The sequence below is a fragment of the Pleurodeles waltl genome, chromosome 3_1 (assembly GCF_031143425.1).
Source record: "Pleurodeles waltl isolate 20211129_DDA chromosome 3_1, aPleWal1.hap1.20221129, whole genome shotgun sequence".
Classification (NCBI taxonomy): Eukaryota; Metazoa; Chordata; class Amphibia; order Caudata; family Salamandridae; genus Pleurodeles; species Pleurodeles waltl.
Window position 1 is genome coordinate 1,777,170,779 of NC_090440.1, and position 18,118 is coordinate 1,777,188,896.

Sequence of the window (18,118 nt, forward strand, 5' to 3'; positions counted from 1 at the left end):
TCCTGTTACATCACTTCTTGGGCGTATGCGTCACGTCTTCTGATATGCAACATTTTTTTGGACACATGACGGGCATGCGTGGATTTTTTCCATGAAGGCTGACAAGGCCTGTCGACTTGCAATTGACTCGCAGAAGCCAGGCATCATTTTTGCTATGTGTGATGTTTGTAGGACAATGGTATGCGTCAAAATGTTTGACGCATACCAGGCATGCGTGGATTTTAGAGGGAAGGCTGAGACAGCAAGACAGTTCAGACACACATGCTTCCAGGCGTCATTTTAGTGATTTGCGATGTATGGAGATGCACCATATGTGTCAAATTTGTTTGACACATAACGGCCATGAGAGGATTTTGGTGAAAAGGCTGGAAAATATAATTCCTTGTTGCAGGGGCTATGCATCTATGTAGTTTGTATAGTATGATTACATGTGTGTGCATGTGCATTTAACTGTGTACCAATAACATACGAATGTGTTACCATACATTTGTATGTGTGTGTGATGCATGCAAGGTCTGATACTATTTGCAAATGTGCCTGTGTATGAAGACTCTTTGTCACATACATGCTACTCATGTTGTGGGTCTACCACATTGTTGTGTCAGAATTCCGACTGTACGTTACAATACACAACATAAGATGGGAAAAGCCATGTGCAATACATGTTCAGTCATATCATACCTTTAACAAATATTTAGCAAAGGATGCTGTTGACTAAGGCCGGGATAAGATCCTGTCAGCCATTTCAATGTGAGTGCAAGTATGTACACACTCTGGTGTGCTGTAAGGAGCAGACTTAATGATGCAGAGCAACACATGTTACTTATGGTTACCCATGCATGCAATATGTTAGAGATGGTGTGCTGACGTGTCATAGAAGGTATATATGTGACATGTTTTTTGTGTGAAAATATATGTATCATGTCGGTAAGTGCTGCATGGTAGAGTGGTGTGTTTAGGGATTGGAAACATACCAAATCTCTATTCCAGCTATCTTATACGTAGGCCCTTGTTCCAAACCTGTGTACACATCTCTGTGTAAAACATGTTTCACAATGGGGGGACATCTGTACTGGTCATGATAAGTTGTAAGTTATCATGTGAAACATACACATTTATCATGTAAATTGTACTCATTTGTCCATCCGCAAATTGACAGCACCAAGCCTGGTCCACCTAGCTGGGATGTGTGTTGATACATTTAGGCATTATGGCCCTCATTACAACCCTGGCGGTCGGTGATAAAGTGGTGGTAATACTGCCAACAGACTGGTGGTAACTACTGGCAAATTATGACCATGGCGGAAAGATCTCCGAAAGACAGCCAATGTACCACACGGACCGCCAGGGCGGAAACAACAGACACCACAGTGGTAGCCTTAGCCAAAAAAGGAAGCACTCAAGTCCAAACATGTATATAAATAAAGTTCTGTATATAATCCGTAGTCCAGTAGGTATATTCAGGTTCTTCTTTAATGTTTCATAGTATCATCCACTTCAAATCCAGCTACTTCTAAGCTAACACGTGCGGGATTCTTGCTTTCTGGGGCAGGCTCCTTGCTCTTCCTGGCAGTTGGGGCAGGATTCTTTCCCTTCTTGCCTGCTGGGGCAGGCTCTTTGCTCTTTCTGGCAGCAGGGGCAGGCTCCTTTTCCCTTCTTGCCTGCTGGGGCAGGCTCTTTGCTCTTTCTGGCAGCTGGGGCAGGCACCTTTCCCTTCTTGCCTGCTGAGGAAGTCTCCTTGCTCTTTCTGGCAGTTGAGGCAGGCTCCTTTCCCATGAGGCTGCCAGGTGCAGGCTCCTTCCCCTTCAGGACATGTGGCCTGGATCTTTTTCCACCACGAGTGGGTGTGGTGACGACTGGGCCCGTGGACTCGGTGGCTGAGGTGCTTGGCTGGGTTCTTCCTACCCTGCCAATACGTGTAGGATGGGGGAGGGGTAGGGAAGAGGTAAATGGTGGATAGAAACAGTTTTTTAGGGACATTGGGGCGGGAAGAGGAAGAAGGAATGGGAGTGGAGGAAGAGGGAGTGGTTGTTAGAGGTGTCTGTCTGCTGCTTTTGGGTGCAGGCGCATGGGCTGTATGCTGTTGTGAGGTGGATGGCTGTTGGGTGTCTGTTGGGTGCGTTTAGGTACCTTGGGGGGGGGCAGACACAGTGGCAGAGGACACAGGGGACGTGTGCATGGCTGTTGTGGCAGTGTCTGCCAGTGAAGTGCGTGCTGTGCTTGGTGTGGTGGTGATGCTGGTAGAGGAGGAGGAGGAGGGGGAGACAGTGGAAATTGTGGCTGTTGGTATATCTACATCTGGATGGTGATTGTGTGGGTGCCTGTGGCATGATGTGTGGTGCTTGTGTTTGCCAGTGCCACTCTTGTGTGTTGTCTTGTGTGCATTCTTGTCTGCTTGTGTGCTTGGTATAGGTTTGGGGTGAGGAGAATGGGACTGGGAAGAGGAAGTTGGAGGGGGGAGGGTAGAAACAGGGACAATGGCTGCCATCAGAGAGGAGGCCAGAGCCTGGATTGATCTCTGTTGGGCTGACAATCCAGTGTGAATGCCCTCCAGTAATGCATTAGTCTGTTGCATCTGGGCTGCCAGCCCCAGAATGGCATTCACAATGGTTGACTGCCCTACAGAGATGGATCTCAGAAGGTCAATAGCCTCCTCACTCAGGGCAGCAGGGCTAACTGTGGCAGGACCTGAGGTGCCTGGGGTGAAGGAGATACCTACCCTCTTGGGTTAGCGGGCATGGGCAACTCGATGAGGGGCTGCTGGGATGGCAGTGTTGGTATGGGGGGTGGCGGTGGTACCTGTAGCTCGTGTGGTCACAGAAGTGTCTGCCACCAGCAGGGAGCTTCCATCGGAGGAGGTATCAGGTAGCAAGTGAGTGATCAGATAGAAAATGGCAGTCATGTCCGCAGTGGTGCATACCGTCACCGCCGGCGTAGATCAGCATTTGTTTATAGTGAAGTGGCACCTTTCTTTGAATCAGTCATGAACTGGGCTCAATATATTGATGACACCTTTTTGATATGGGCTTGGGAGACTCAGCAGCTCCAAGAGTTTCTAATCTGGATCAACCTTTGCGATTTTAATTTGAGGTTTACGGCGCATATCAATAAACAACCGGCGGAATTTTTTTATATTATGATTCAGGAAACCCACCATTTCTTGGAGGTAGACCTCTGTGTAAACCCACTGAGAGAAATACTTTGCTACATTTTAATAGTGACCATCCGAGAATGCAGAAACCAAGTATCCCGTTTGGGCAGTTTCTCCGGATTTGCAGAAACTGCACTAACCTTCAAGATTTAACAAGTGGGCAGTGGAGATGAAAGTCAAGTTTGTAGCGAGAGGTTATCCTTGCAGGTTAGTGTGTGAGGCTTACAAAAAAGCGTGTTTCTACGATAGAGACTACCTGCTGCAAAAGAGACAGCGGCCTTCAGATACCAAATTGGTAATTATCACAAGGCATTTGTCCCTGAATGAGAAAATCTGCCAGATTGTGCGAATTGGCACATTTTGAATGCTAATAGCGCATGAGAGTCACATATCCCCTGCCCTATGTTTGAGTTTAGACACAATAAAAATCTAAAGGACTATGTAGTAAGGACTTTGTTACAGCCTAGTACCAATGTTTTGCAGAAGACGATAGATGGGAATATTCCCATCATAGGTAATTTCAAATGCACTCAGTGCAAAGCTTGAGTCAGCTATTGATACAAAACATTTCAAACTGAAAAATTACTCTATCACTTTGAAAACATTTATTATCTGTAAAACCAAAAACATTGTTTATTTTTGTGTTTGCCCTTGTGAGCTAGGGTAAGTAGGAGAAACAGCACATCCTTTTTTTATCAGACTGACTGAGCATCGTTCAGCTATACGGACAAACTAGCTGCTTCCACGGTTAAGCATTTTTTAGGACACAACCACATCCCGGAGGACATTAGATGGCTGATTTTAGAAAAAATTGATGTGAAATCAGGAATAGATATAGATGTAGTGCGCAAAAGAAGGGAAGTGTTTTGGATTTTTAGCTTGAATACGCATGTACAGGGATTAAAAAACGAGATACCTTGTGAACAAGTCATTCATGTTCACCCTTCCCAATGATTTAGTATATTGGACGGCTGAGTGGTAAAAGGCCGCTGCTGTTACATTTTTGTGTTCCGGGTGACCCATTATGGAGGTTTATTGGGCTGTCCCTGAACCATATATGCTGCCCTTTTCAATATGGCCGCCGTCTTTCTATTCATTTTTTTGGAGGGTGATTTTTTTATAGATTTGTGGGGCTGTTACTAAGCCTCATATCTAGATCACTGCATCATGTTGTAATCACTGCTATTTGTGTTTGACTTCATTATGAGCCTATGGTCTTGCAGGTGTAAATTCTGCCATTTACATTTGGCCCCAGCGTAACTTGTGGATTTGTGTATTTATGCCAGGGCACGTGACTTCTTTCTGTGCCTGGTTAGGGGTCAAGTGACTTCCTCATACTCCATTAGCAGTAGCTATTTTAGTCCGACTAGTGTTCTGGAGTACTCTTTTGCACGGTGATTAATGGCGTTCTATTGCACGTCGGGCACGTCGGGCACGTCGGTTGTGTTTATATACTGCTAAGCTTTTTATTTGGCAGGTAGCATGAATTGTAATATGTGCTTCTTTAGAGTGTGATCGATACGGCGAGCGTTTCACTATGGAGCTTATGATTTCCTTCTTTTTAGAGGTGTACAAGAGGAACTTTGTTTGTTTAAATCATTTCGAGATAGTGGCATCCCCGTGGTGGCGTAAGGCCTTATTTTCAACCCTACAAAACTGCTTGCATTTAGGTGAGTTGGGGTTTGTTGGCCCTTTTTATGGGCGAGCACAAAGTGCGCCGTCCATTCTTTAATCTCTCTTTGGGATTCAAACCACACCCATGCCACGTCAGTCACTTACATTGGTTTGTGGGCTTGCCTTTTAAAATCCGCTTGCTTTCATTTGTGAAAGGCATGCATACGTCATGCCTTTTCCGGTGTTTAGCCCAACTACACAGCACCGGTAAAGTTCGAGGCTCGATGTTTTCAGCCTGGAGTCCGGACGACTTTATCTGTTTATTTTCCACGCAGCACGATTGCACTGCATTTTACATAGCGCGGTCGCGCTGCATTTTTTTTTGCTTTACAACGCTAATAGCTCTAACTCAAACAAATGCGAGACCCGTTGCATTGAAAATGCTTGTTTATATTTAGTGACTAATGTAGATTTTCCTAGTAATTTATGAAGGAAAGTCTTAATTTTATTAAAGACATGGAGGCGAGTATTATGCCTTCTTTTCTTGTTTATTTTAAATAGCAGCAGTCAAGACAAGGAAACTACAAATCCCAAGAGGCTATTGATAGTAGCCAATGGGAAAAAATATGTAGTTGCAAATAACAGACCAATCACGAACAAGCTGCCTCCATAATACTTATCTTGACTGTGAACAGCCCTCCTTTCTTGTGCAAGGGTTTAGAAAGTAACAAATAATGGAATAATAGAACAGCATAGGCAGATTGCCATGAGTACAGATAAAAGCTCTTGTAAAAAGTTCACAACTCCAGAAACGAAACTTGGAAGAACCCATACGTCTGAGTAAACATCGTTGTGCTGGACCATCGATGTTGCAGGAGCTCCCATAAGGCAATGATTAGAGATGAAGTCTTTAGGAGGAAGCCTGAGAAGTTGTTGATGACGCTGTTAGGGAAGGAACAACCAATTGGTAAGAAATTGTAGTGGTGGGATAATACTCACCTCCGTGTCTTTAATAAAATTAAGTCTTTCCTTCACAAATTACTAGGAAAATCTACATTTTATGACAAGACCGAAGTCACCTATTATGCTTTTTTAAAGCGAATCAATTAAATTTAACAAGGCATGTTGTACTTGTTTACAATAAAATACTTTAAAACCATTATAATTAGACCAGTCAGCTGATCAGAGAATGTCCTTAAGCCGGGAACAGCCCAGAAAGCTTCATAAGCCGTATCTCCTCTAGCTGAATGAGCACCAAAGGAAGAAGAATCGATGCCCGCTAAGGATATAATCCACTGAACCTATCTAGCAAGAGTAGGGGAAGAGACAGGTTTAAAAGGTTTCCTGAATGAAATAAGGAGTTGGGATGCTGAGAAACTTCTCAAGTCGACTGTCTGTTGTTCATAATCTTTCAAACATTGACCCACACATAACTTAGGGTGGCCAGGGAAATAGGGATCAAATACAGATGAAAGATTAGTCTTAGTACGTCTACAGATATTAAACAAAAGACCTTTTGGAGTAAAATGACAAGCAGTGATATCTAGAGCTCTTACATGCGAAGGGCATTTAAAAGACACGAGGCATAACAACATGGTAAGTTTTGCAGATAACTTCTTCAAAGTAAGCTCTGAATTATCTGGCCAAGAAATGAATAGGTTTAAAACATCATTGATGTCCCACAATGAACTGTATTTTGGTTGTGGAGGATTGGAAAATTTTACTCCCTTCAAAAGACGGTAGACCAATGGGTATTCTCCAACCGGCTTTCCATTAATGTAAGGGTGAGAGGAGGAAATGGCTGACCTGTACAAATTAATGGTACGATAAGTCTTACATTTACTAGCTTCCGCTGCAAGGAATTTAACAATAAAGGTTACATCCCTAGCAAAGGAATCAATATGTTTTCCCACGCACCAGTTATGCCACAGTTACCAAGCTGATCGGTTTGCCTTCTTTGTTCCTGGAGCCCAAGAGAGTTCAATGAAGTTTGAAGCTTCTGTCAAAATAGTATGGAGTGACTCGGATTTCCTGATATTTTCCAGGTAGAGAGGGTAAGGAGATTCTCTAAGATTACGCTGTGAGAGAGACCGATGAAATTAGACAGCAGTTCCGGAAAGGAGGGAAGAAGAAAGGGGTAGTCTACTAATAGTTCCAGAAGGGTGGGAAACCACACCTGAGATTGCCAAAAGGGGGATATGAGAACCATCACAACACGTTGGCGTCTTGCTTGTGCTAACAACCTGGTGATCATAATGAATGGAGGAAAAGCATAGTTGAGAGAGGTTGGCCAGCCCTGAACACCGAAGGCTAGAGGCTAGTGCTAAGGGATCTGGGCGCCATCTGAAGAACTGGGAAAGCTGTGTGTTGAGATGAGAAGCAAAGAGATCTATGGGAAAAGGACCCCATTTCTGATGAAAAGTCTCAAATCTTGGGATGGAGCTTTTAATCGCTTGAGTCCAGAAAATGGCGAGAATGCCAATCTGCTACTAAATTCAGATTGTCCGGTAAATACTCTGCATGAACTAAAATCCTGTTTCGGAGGCAAAAGTCCCAAAACCATTTCGCTTATTCCGCTAAAGTTTTGGATTTTGTGTCCTCTAAATGGTTGACATAACAGAAAGCTGAAATGTTCTCCATTCAGGCTTTTGATCGCAAAGGGGCCGGCAAGCAGCTCTAAACAGTTGATGTGCAATTTTGACTCCTCTAGAGACCATGTACCTCCAGTCGAGATTGGACCACACTGGGCCCCACAACCCGACAGCCTTGCATCTGATTCTAATACAAGATCTGGGGTTGATGCAAAGATGGTCCTGCCATTCTAAGCATCTAAATGGTCTATCCACCACTGCAATTCTAGTCGAGATTCTTGATCTAGGGCGATTGAGTTTGAGTAAGCGAGACCTTTTTGAAGATGATGTATCTTCAACCTTTGAAGGGCCCGATAATGCAATGGGCCTGGAAAAATAGCTTGAATTGATGAAGACAAAAGGCCTCCTACCTTGCTAGGGATCTGATTGAAATAAGAGAACTGCATAAAGTTTGAAGAATTTCTGATTTTATGGACTTTATTTTCTCTGGAGAAAGAAGAAGAATAGCCGAGATGGAATCCACTAGGAATCCTAAAAACTCTATCCGTTGAATGGGAACCAGAGAAGATTTTTCGTCGTTGATAATGAACCCGGGATCTGTCAAAAGAGTGCAAGTTAGTTGGACGTGAGATAGAAGAGACATACGATTTTGGTTCATAAGAAGGATATCGTCCAGGTAAATGATCAACCTGACTCCCTGAGCTCTGAGAAAGGCTACTACCGGCTTCATGAGCTTTGTGAAACACCATGGAGCGGAAGAAAGGCCGAAAGGTAGGGATGAAAAATGATAATACTGGTTTAGCCATTGGAATTGTAAAAACATCCTTGAATCCAGATGCATGGGGACGGTGAGATACACATCATGAAGATCCAAGCGAACCATCCAGTCCCCCTGAAGTGGAGAATCCCTGAGATGTAAGATGGTTTCCATTTTGAAGTGTTGATAAACGACAAAGTGATTGAACTGTTTCAAATTGATAACAGGGTGCATTTTTCTATTTTTCTTTTGGACTAGAAAGACCAAACTTATGAAACCTGAAGGATTGAGTGGAAAAGGAACAATAGCTCACTTTTGAAGAAGAATTTCTGAGGAGACTAAGACCATCATTATGAACACAGCGGTAAACACTGCACTGCCGGCGGTGGCGGTAACAACCGCCAATGGACGTGCGGTCCGTACTGCCAAATAATGAACCAACTGAAACACAGGCATCCTGAAAACCACTCACTGCCAGCAGAGGAGTGCCGACAACAACGGCAGAGCCCGCCCACAGGCCGACGGAAAAGCCCTACCCGCCCATCAAATAATGAAGCACTAGAACGCCGTCAGTTCCGGGGCGGGAGCCACCGTCACGCAAAGCCAGGCGGAAACGAACCAAATATAAGGAAATACTCACCTGAAACTCACACAACACGCTGAAGCAGACATGGATAGAGAGCTGCAGATCACGCCAGCCCTGCTCCTTGCCATATACCTCCACGACCGAGACCGCCGATGAAGACTACGACGGTAAGCACCGCAACCTACTAAACAAGGGAAGAAAGGGCACAGTTACATACCCACCCACTCCACCCACCCTGCAACGCTCCCCCAACCCTTCACAGCAGCACAAGCCATAAACCCCACAGCAAGAGGTACATACCCGACACAAGGCAAATCCAACCTGCCTAAAGTATATACATGTGCCCCACACCCACAAACAATGAAATGAGAGACCACAGCTCCAGAGTGTGCCTCCAACAACACAGGCCACATATTAACCTTTATTGTGCTCACTGAGCAACTGAAGTGCATATAAGGCCAATGGCCAGTCCTTCTGAAAACAAGTCAGATGGTCCACAATGGCCCCAACCTGACTCCCACAAGTGCTACGGTAGTCCACCTCATAGGGGCAACAATGGGGCATCCAGGCACCTGAGGAAACAGGGGCAGGGGGTGGTGGGGGTGGGGATGTATGGTGGGGGTGGGGCTTAGATTTTCTTTTGGAAGGTGGAGGGGGTTTGGCCTTGGAAGGTGGGTGAGTGTGCTTGGACCGGGTGGTGGCAGATGGAACAGGTTCAGCACAGGGCTTCTTCCTGTCTGGGGAAGGGGCACGGGAATGTGAAGGGCAGACAGGGGCGGGCTGTGACGAGGGAGGAGTGGACAGGGCAAGGAGGTGAGCATGCTTACGGACGAGACGGGTGGGCCAGTGGGTTGGAATAGGTCAACACGAGAAAGGAAACATTTCTTAGGTGCAATTGGTGTGGACCTGGAGGAAGGCATTGGAGTGGAGGTAGAGGGAGTGGTCGTGAGTGGTGTAGGTGTGCGTGATGTGGGTGCAGGTGACTGGACAGTATGCTGAGGTGTGGTGGATGTGTGATGGGTGGGTGTTCTGGTGCATTTGAGTGTCTTGGGAGGAGGGAGGATGGACACAGTGGGACAAGACAGGATGCCAGTGTAAATGGATGTTGTCTGGGTGTCTGCGAGTCTGGGAGTGTGCTGCATGTGTCAACTAAAGTAGTTGTGGTGAGTGCAGGTGTGGTGTCTGGGGTGCATGAATGGATGTGTGCTATTGTGGTGACTGCAGGAATAGGGTCAGCAACAGTGAATGTAGGTGCAGTGCCTGGGGGTGTGCATGTACTTGGGACAGACAGGGAGGCGGAAGAGGTGGACACACTGGGGGAAGTGGATGTTGTTGTGTGTGCATGTGTATGTTGGCTGTGTGTATGCTTGTGGTGGGAGGTGTGGTGCTTGTGTTTCGAAGTGTGCTTCTTGTGTGTTGAGGTGTGTGCCTGCGTGTCAGAATGTGTGCTTTGGACGGGTGAAGGGAGTGGGGTGCTGGAAGGGGTAGAGGAGGTTGGAGGGGGGACAGAATGACCATGGACACTGGCTGCCATCCAACAGGAGGCCAGAGCCTGAAAAGATCTCTATAGGCCAGACACTGCACCGTGAATGCCATCCAGATAGGCACTGGTCTGCTGCATCTCTTGACAATGGTTGTCTGCCCTAGAGAGATGGTTCTCAGGAGGTCAATAGCCTCCTCCGTGAGGGCAGCAGGGCTGACTGGGGCAGGGGAATAGGTGCCTGGGGCAAAGGAGATGCCCACCCTTCTGGGTGAGCGGGAACGGGCAACTCGGTGGGGAGCAAGTGGTAGGGCGGTGATGGTAAGGGGTGGTGGAAGTTGACACAGTAAGTGTGGGTCCACTAGGGTCCGCCACCGCCAGGGAGCTCCTATCGGAGGAGGTATCGGAGTCACTACCTCCAGTGGTAGTTGCCTCCCCTGTGGTACTCCCCTCGCCCTCCAACCCACTGGTCCCCTTGGCATCAGACGACTCTGCCTCCGAGGATCCATGGGCCGCTGCACCCCCACTCTCCGGTGCCTCAGCTCCCCCACCAGATGATGCTGATGTACCCAGACAATACAAGAGAACAGGGATGGGGGGACAAAACAGGAGAGATTTTGTAAATAGCTGAATGGAGGTACAATAGTCGTTAACACATACACCCACCTAGAAAACCCTCCAACAGGCAGCACCTATCGCTATATCCATGGCTATGCCCCTGACTAGTGGCCAGAACCCTGCTCTACTGCCATTCCCCAAATAACTTAAGGACCTGACGTGTAGTAGACCTGACCAAAACACTCCTACTTCCCACGGGGGCCATAATGTAGGTGGACATCAGCCATAGTCCCTGCAACTAGGCAGCATAAATCCGAATGCACATACACACATCCATCAAGGGTCAAAAATATGGTATGCGTACTCACCCCCTTGTGACTGCTGTGCAGCCTTCAAGCGCCCATCCAGGTCCGGGTAGGCCACCGCCAGGATGCGTTGCATAAGGGGGTCAGTGCCCGATGGGCACCCCTTGCCCGCTGGGAGGACTTCCCCAGCTGGGCCTCACAGGTCTTTCGCGCCCAGCGTCCCAGGTCCTCCCACCTCTTCCTGCAGTGGGTGCTCTGCCGGTTGTAGACCCCCAGGGTCTGCACCTCTTTGGCGATGGCATGCCAAAGTCCCCTCTTCTGGTGGGCCCTTACCTATAAGGGACACACAGAAATGTAACACAGAGGTCAGACACTGGCCAATCATATACAGCTGGCTATACGTCCACTATGGGACGGACAGTTTAAACCGACTAACAGCACACACACACGCAGCATGTCAGGAACCCTGGACCATTCAGTGTCAGAGGTGCACACATGTATGCAGCCAACAGCAAACACTACACACATCCATGGCCCCCAATCCTCCTACTCACCTAAATTTCTACCCGTCCGTAGAGCTTGGCGAACAGGGGCAGGACCCTGTCTACGAGCCTCTCCAATTCCTCTTGGGTGAAGGCCGGGGCCCTTTCCCCTGCAACACGTGCCACTTCCATGACCAGAGGCAGGACACAGCAGTACACTCAGTGGAGTACCTGCTTGCATGAGATCAGGGAGTCAAATGAAGTTGGGGTAATGAGTTCGCGTACGCACAGCGGCGGTGTGCACCGTCACCGCCGGCAGCGATCATGATACGCTAGGATTCCCCATTGCCATCCATCTTAACCAATGAATTTGCGCACAGTGGTAAACACTGCCTTATGCTGTTACGTCAACCGCTAGCGGTATGAGGTCACTTCTACAATTACAGTTCTGGATTACAAGGGCAGACATTTTGGCCAAAACTACACATTTGTAAACCTCTCATCTGCACAATGCAGGCCCTATTGTTCCCCAAACACCCACAGGCATGTGACAATTAACATTATCTCATCTGACCAGCCCTGATCTATCACTGTGGTCATGTTGTTGTAATGTCACACACACTGTGCATTAGTGTCAACGACAATCATGCCAGTAGTGCTGAATGAATAACAATGTGTGCAGATGTATGTGTGTTCCTCACACATGTTTTCAACTCCTCCTAGGTACAGACCCTTGTGGCAAGGAAGGGCCCCATCGGTGTATAGACCACTTGTTGATTTGCGGACTATGGTGGAGCGTCACATCATTATCAATTACAGATCACTCATGCAACTATTCATGAACTTTGTGCATTACTAGATCCTGCACTGACACCGGCAAATTGTAATCAGCATGCCATCCCTACTGAAGTGCAGGTGCTCTCTGCACTCCATTTCCTGGCCACGGGCTCATTTCAAGTGACAGCGGGCATGGGTGCATGTTTTGCACAGCCAATGTTTAGCATTATACTGTCAAGATTCCTGAATGCATTTGTACGACACCTCCAGTCCTATGTGAGGTTTCCCTAAAGTGCTGAACTCCGTGCCATCAAGTCGGACTTCTATGTCTTTGCCAACATACCCCATGTGATAGGTGCCATCGATGACACCCACATAGCTATCATCCCCCCAAGAGTCAGCGAACAGGTATACAGAAACAGGAAGAACTTTCATTCCATGAACATTCAATTGGTGTGTACTGCAGACCAGTACATCACACATGTGAATGCCATGTTCCCTGGTTCAGTCCATGATTCATTTGTGCTGAGGAACTGTAGTGTGACACACAAGATGGAACAACTACAAGAGGACAGAGGGTGGATCATAGTTAGGTGCTTCTGTCACTTATTGCCACATAGCAGACAGCCAGGCTGTCTGCCTCTGAGGCTTGTCAATGAAAGTTCTGTTTTGCACCTTTTTTTAGGTGATTCTGGCTATCCTAACTTGCGTTGGCTCCTGACACCAGTGAGGAATCCTGGAACAGATGTAGAGAGGAATTACAATGAGGCCCATGGACGTACTAGGAGGGTGATAGAGCGCACAATAGGTCTCTTGAAGGCTAGATTTCGTTGTCTACATATCTCTGGCAGTTCCCTGGCCTATGGGCCTGAAAAGGTGTGTAGAATAGTGGTGGCTTTCTGCATGCTGCACAACGTGGCTGTGAGAAATTCTATCCCCCTCTTGGAGGAGGAGGGTGCTGTGTATCCAGACCAGCTTCCTCAGAGAGGGGATGAGAGTGACGGTGATGATGAGGAAGGGGAAGATGTAAATTCCAGGACCCAACTGTACTTCCAGTAACTATGTGGGACAATTGGATGAGATTGGGATCTGTGCATCATACTGTCAGTGTACCTTGTCATCTAGGAGGGTGTTGGGTCAATACTAATTGCCACTGTGACCAGGTCTGCATAGGACAGATTACAATTTAGTCTAATATTTCAACACATATGTAGGCACAACAACATGTAAGGCGTGTGGTGTTTTCCATGCTACTCAGATACCAATAAAAAAGTTATCATCCAGTTGCATCCATACTTCACTTTGTTCAAACTTAATGACAGGGGACATTGTAACAGTTAAAAAGGTGTTTTATTTGGTGCGGGATTAAATCGTGCAGATTACAGTGATGGTAGTGTGCTAATGGTGGTTGTCCAATATGGGAACATGGTTGCAGCATTGTTGGCAGCAGTGGTAGATCCATCCATGCTTACATGAGTTTGTAGTATTTGTAGCACTGTTTGGTGGTTGATTAAGTGAGACACTTGGAGGCCAGTTTTTGGCAGAGTCACTTCTTAGAGGGGGCCTTGTTCTGAACAGGTGTTCCTGTGCCATATCTTGGCCTGAGGGTCCGTTTGGGTGCCTGTTGTTGGCCTGTAGGGGTTGAGATGGATGTCTCCTGTGTGTCCTCAGAGGGTGGTACATGTCAAGTTGCTGCTGATGCTCTTGTTGTCCGGTCTGAATCCTGTGCTGTAGTAGGGGCTTCCTGTTCTGTGTGGGCCTCAGGCTGTGTTTAGACAAACTTCAGCAGCGCACCTGCTATGCTGGCCATTGTGGTATTGTGCAGTTTCCACTGCTCCATGGCCTCTTGGTAGTGTGCTTGCTGCATCCTCTGACTCTGCTCCACGGTGGATAATATCTGGGCCAATCTGTCCTGGTATGGTGAAATGCTCCCAGGACCTCCGAAATCACGTCATGGACTGCAGCATCCACCCTGTGGCCTCCCACTGGGCCTAGCCCCCTGTGCCTGTGTCCCCTTCACAGATCTGGTGGTACCACTTCTACTGGGGCCATCGTCTTCCTGCCTGTTGGTAGGGGGTGACTGTGGCCTCTGTACTTGTGTTCCACCAGTCTGTGGCCTGGATACACAGGTGTGTGGACGGTTGCCCTGGGCTGATGTTATTGCCTGGGTGGTAGGGGTGTCAGTGGTATCCTGGGTGGGGCTGCTGGATGGTGACAGTCCAGGACTGTGTGAGGGGCCAGGCTGATCGTCAGTGTCCAGGGTTCCATCCCCAGTGTCCTGGGAGGTGCCTCTGTCTTCCTGTGGGGCACTGCCACTCCTTGTCCTGTCCTTCAGGGTGGCATGGGTGGTGGTGCTTGTTGGGAGGAATGGACATATCTGTTACATTAGCATGGTCGGATGGGGTGCACAGGCCTGGGCGGTATTGCGCAGGTTACACACTTTGGGGCCATGCAGGATGCTTTTGTGAGGTTAGCATTGCTTTTAGCTTAGGATGTGGAGGTAAATTGTGGGTGCTGTAGGCCATTGTGTTTCCTTGCAGGGGTGGGTGGCTGTGCACAGGGGGAGAGATGTGGGCCTGTTAGTGGGTGTGTGGGCATGCAGGGGGACTGGATTAAGTGCTTGTGGGCTGGGTGGGGTGGTGGTCCTGGAGGCTGTTTTGAGGGGTGGGGTGGTGCATGCATTACAGCTGTGATGGATATGCGGTAATTGTAGACGACTTACCCAAGTCCATTCCTCCAGTGAGTCCAGTGAGACCCTCAGGGTGCAGGGTGGCCAGTACCTTTTCCTCCCAGTCAGTGCAGTCAGGGGTGTTGGTGGAGGTCATCCCCCAGTCTTCTGGACTGCAATGTGGTGCCTGGATGCCATGGACCTGACCTTCCCCCGCAGGTCATTCCATCTCTTGCGGATGTCGTCCCTGGTGCGTGGATGGTGTCCCACTGCATTGACCCTGTTGACTATTGTCTGCCATAGCTCCATCTTCCTGGCGATGGGTGTGTGCTGCACCTGTGCCCCGCATAGTTGTGGCTCGACCTTCAGGATCTCATCCACCATGGTCCTTAGCTCCCTTTCTGTGAAGCGTGGGTGTTTGGTGGGTGCCATGGTGAGTGTTCTGAATGGTGTCTTGTGTGGATCTAGGTGAGGGTGCTCTTGTGTGGTTGGGTATAAGTATCGTGTATTGTGGCGTTCGGTGTCTGCTTCTGGTGTTCTCTGTCTTAGTTGGCCTACTTTCGTTGCAAAGGATTGTGGGGTGTGTCTGTGAGTGTTTTATAGTGTTGTGGATGTGTGCCAGGTGTGTGGGTTTCTAACTTATCCAATGTGTGCACTTCTTACTGTTGGGTCCACTGCACTGACCACCGCGGTGATTTGTGCTTCATTATTTAATGGTGTGCTCGGTGGTGGCGGGGTGGGAGGTCCAGCATTTCCGCCAACAAGATCCCGGCGGAGACTGGTGGCAGGGTGATTTTTGTCGGATTCAGATTTTTGATTCATTATATGGCGGGTTTCTGTTCACCGCTAATGGCGGTCTTCGGTTCGCCGTCACCACGGCGGTCGACGGTGTTTACCGCCAGGTTCATAATGAGGGCCTAAGTTTGTCATTTCCATAGAAAACTGGGGAGGATGAGGAAGATTTAAGTGAAAAGGCTCTGAGTAAAGATTGATAGTATACCCATGGATCTGCTGTGAGTGACTGCCATTTTAGAAGAAATAGTTAGAGCCGACCTCTAATAGGAAGGCCAGAAGATTGACTTACCAGACTGGGAAGTGTATCTGGAACCTCTGTTGCCTTCATTACCGAAACCACGGCTTCTCTGCGGATAGAAGTGTGGTCTGTATTCCTGGTAAGAGTTGTTGTAGCCACCATGGGAACCTTGGTTGTTGTATGCACGGCTGGCAAAGCGGTTCCTGCCTCTGCCAGCCCTGGCAAAAACTCAACTAGAAAACATCTTCTTAAGCGATTGTTGAGTTTTGACCAATGATGCAAATGACACCACATATTTGTTAAGCTCCTTTACAAATGAGTCCCTAAACATGAGACCTCCCGCTTTAATTCCTGGATCTGTAACTGCCAGACTCACTAACTTTGGATCCAGCTTGAGCAGGAGCCCTTCCTGCGCTCGTGGGTTATCGCTGAGTTGACATTACCCAATAAACATACGGCTCGCGGCACCCATAAAGACAGATCAACAGGGTTAACAGTAGCATTATCCAAGCGAGCTGTCTCAGCCATGTCAAAAATGCGGGTTAAAGGCACCACGATGTCCAACAGTTTGTCCTGGCAAGTGGACCATGCCTCATCCACTCCCTTGCGGGGATCCTTGCCGAACGTTGTAAAAAAGGTAATGAGGGAAGAGTCAACAATAGGAGTTACAGTTATTTTTTAATGTAGGGACGGACGAGGACATTCCGACCTTAGTTTTGCTCTGACTTGCTTGTCTAGAGGAGTGCGTAGTCTGGAAGCTATGTATTCAGTCACATGGTCCGCAGGAAACCATTCAGTGGAATGTGGATGCTAAATATCATTTGGGTCGAACATAGGAACCCCTTCAGTGTCAGTAATTTTACAAGGTTTAGATAATTCTTGAGCCACAAGTCTGGCTTTCTTGGGAGGAGGTGGGGGAAACAAATCCCCATCATCATTGTGGGATTTATCCGTATCATGGTCAGCATCATGCAACTCCTCATCACTATCAAAGATTTTAAAAATAATAATGGGGGAATATAAGTGCTTGGACTTAGACGCACATTTTTTACACAATTTATTTATGGTTAAGCCCTCCCCTAAGGGAGGTCTTTGAGGAATCATGTCCTCTGCCTTTTTTGAGGAACTCTCACCAACCAATAGCGCCACCTTAGATTTTTTTGATGAAAAAGGATGCTTTCTGCTATCCCCTACAGACTGGGCCAAAATTGTTTTTGAAACCAAGTTGAGAACAGAGTTTTCTAAATTTTTGGACAGTTTATCTAATGAAGCAGAGACTGCCTGCTCCACAGAAATCTGAATAATTTAAATTTTCTTTAATAGCCTCCTCCTCCTCATTCAGAGTATGGGAAATAGGAGAACTGTCCATCTCCATAATAAATGAAGAGAAAAACTGTAAACCTTGACAGTGCTGGTGAGGAAAGGGTTAACAACCTCACAAGTGAAGAAATGGCTAAGCTCCCCCTTTGGGCAGAGAAAATCAAGTGGCCGGCAAGGAAAATGTAAAAGGAAAACAGATTCGACCTTCAGAAGGACTGGAATGCCAGCGGTCGGAAATTGAAAGCCCCAAGCCGACGACACCGGAATCTGAAAGATGCTGAGGGCCCAATGGTATGAATTTGACGTTTCCCCTCAACCGCCATCTAAAATAGCGATCAAAAGCTGAGGGGAAAGCCGAAGAATCGAAGCGGCAGGCGCGCGCAAGGCAGGAGCGGAAGGAAACGTGCGGCTATAAGCCGTCCGAGGAGAAAAAGCCACACAATAAGCATACGCGCATACACTGCTATATATAGAGTTAGAAATCACAGTCAAAAACACCGCTTTGAGCAGCAAGAAAAGAGGTCTGTTCACAGTCAAGATAAGTATTATGGGGGCAGGTTGTTTGTGATTGGTCTGTTATTTGGAACCAAAAGACAATGAATGCACAGTTCCAAAAAGAGCATACAGATAATGTTTTCACCTCAATCTAGGGGAGAACAAATTACAGTTCCTGTAGGTAACCTAAGTCAGGGACAAGAGCCCTCACTCACCAATAGGTGATATGCTTCATCATTGGGCTTTGCTCCTCGTCAGACCGGCACTGCAATGTCTGACGGGCCCCTCATGGGGGCTCTTT